Below are 2,661 nucleotides of genomic sequence, written 5' to 3' on the forward strand. Positions count from 1 at the left end.
TGCAGCAGAGTGCTTTGATTTTTGCACTATACATCCATATGAGTAATATGGGTTCCAGCCAGCTCCTACAAGCTTTTTCAAAGGTACCAAGATGTTTTTCACTTTTAGCTTTCACTTCCCAGTTCTTTGTCAGAAAGTGACATCTCTTAAGGTCAGTTTAGTTTCAGTTCTGTTTTCTATAAAATTTATTTATTTTTATAATACAAAAAAACCCCTTTCATCAAGTAGTTCTTGGTATTGAATGCACTTTCACTCTACTGTTATCTAAAGCAGGGCTGTTAAAATCATTTTATATCCCCTTAAAACCTGAGCTATGAAGTGATTGCCAGAAAATAAATTTTTTTTGAAAATGGAGAGTTTATTGAACCAACTGACATATTTGTTTAAAAAAAAAAAAATTAAATTTGACTTTCCATGTATGACTTTTTATTTTTCCCTATTGCTAACTCTTGCGTTAAAAAAAAAAAGCTTAACTTTATTGTGCAATTCATTAACATTTTGCAGTGGGGAAAAATATCCCACAGATGTTAAAATCTCAAAACCTCATAAAAAACTGTACGTATTAAATATGATACACTGGGCATTAATGAGTTAAAATTGACCCATTTTCCCATTAACTTAGAAACAAGCAAAACAAAAAAATATTTTAATTGTTCCTCTTTCTTTCAATATATAGAAATTTAAACCCTGAAATGTCTCAAGTAAAAGAAATACAAGTTCATTGTTACGTCTTAGTATTTTTTACACTTTATAAATTAAACACAGTTTTAGTAAGTCGAATTAAGCTCCCAGAACGATGCTTTGGGCTTAAATTGTAGAAATACAAAAAAGACTATGTCAAGTATTTGTGAAGTAATTACATCACTACATCTTTACTGTTAAATGACAAAGAGAAAATGTCCTTTTTACTGTGAACCAACTTTGAAAAGATACATTTCTATATTAACTAGTAACAAAACTGTCAAAACTAGTTAAATGTGTAAATTTGTGCCTTCCTCCTTTGCATTTCTCATGGTCTAATATAGCCTATCGTTAGCAACGTGAAGTCTTTTTAACTTTGAATGAATAAATGATCACTCGAAGACCCCCTTGTAGTTTGGTACCTATATACAGAAATGTAACATACAGATTTGGTTGGCAGACAAAGGCACCGAACATACAAAGAAAAACCCATAATTTAGCTAACATACACACAGAGTCAACCCTATATGCAGCCAGCAGAGGTCAGCACTGCTCTTCAGTCTGTCTCGGCCTTCTCGCCACTGCCAAAAAGTGCACCTGCTTAACAGTGCAAGGACAATCAGCCCATTCTGCTTTGTCCTTTTTCTCTCGATTATGCTTTCCTCTCTGACGTCACCTTCTCTAATTTGGACACTTGTACTACAATGTATTAACTTATTTCATACTTTATTTTATCCTTGGATTCTTCCAGTGAACATCATCCGTTAATTCCTTCATTGTATTCATTCTGTCTCCTCATCTTTGCTCCTCCCTTCTCTCCTCCTCCCACTTGGCTCTTTCAGCTCAATCTTGCGCGTATCACCTCTGACCTTGGCCTTAAAGCCAGTGTTTGCCCACCGATTCAAGATACTGAAGTAGTCACGTGACTGTGGGCATTGGCATGCACGCTGCTGCGTGTGGATTGAAATGAATGACGGTGACACACACACACACCTCCCCTTTAGGTCAATTCAAGCTTTGTGTACGTCTGTGCTGTTGCATCCGTGTGGGAAAGCGGATCATTGTCTTCTGTTCTTCCCCATTCAGTCATCTCAGATATCCTTTGCCTGGCAGAGCACGGCATCTCTCACTGTCCAGGTCCCTGCAGTTTTTCTGTGAAAGAAGGGGAGTTAGATGATAGAAAGAATGAGAGAACAGAGCAAGAAGGATTTGGGCATAGGCAGAAGGGGGGGCCTCTCAAAAGTCTATTTGAAAGTGCAAATGAGCAGAGGAGGGGGTGAATGGGAGAGATGAGAGAAAGAGAGAGAGAGAGAAAGAGAACGAGGGAATGAGTGAGGGAGGGGGCTGAGATGAGGAGAGCGTTCCTGCCGATGCTCACGTAGGCCACAGCTGCAGAGACGCAGTTACCACTCTCATCTTTGTGCCCCCGCAACACCAACAGCCCTGATTCAATTCTCTTGGTCCCCCCCTCTCCCTCACCATCACGCTCATTTCCGTCCCACTGCTAGTCACACTCTCTGCCTCGCGCCTCCAAAATCCAATACAGATGAAGGGGTATTTGACGACCGCGCCGGTACGAACGGCATGCAGATGGGAGTTTGGATATAGGTCAGAATACATATATGGTCTCAAAGGGGGCCACATGCTCAAAACGCAATAGGTGCTGCTACAGAAAAAGAAAGTGATCACGCTGTGGCTCTTTTATGTCTGCCCTGTTACCTAACACATTCCTGCCTGCGCGCTGACACAAAAACCTGCAGTTTTCTAGAGAAGCAGAGACAGCGAGTACGATTTGTTTGCACAGAGACAGAAACACTGCTGTCATGCATCTCAGATTAGCCTGATGACATCATCACCCCATCTCATGCTGCCAGTCTGCTTGGCTGGTGGCTGATTCCTGACGTCCGATCCAATTCAGAAAAGGTGCTACACATTGTTATGTGTTCCCTCTTTATTCCTCATGGGGTTATGCCTTTTTTT

Source organism: Pundamilia nyererei, unplaced genomic scaffold (assembly GCF_000239375.1).
Source record: "Pundamilia nyererei isolate P.nyererei 1_Seehausen unplaced genomic scaffold, PunNye1.0 scaffold00161, whole genome shotgun sequence".
NCBI lineage: Eukaryota > Metazoa > Chordata > Actinopteri > Cichliformes > Cichlidae > Pundamilia > Pundamilia nyererei.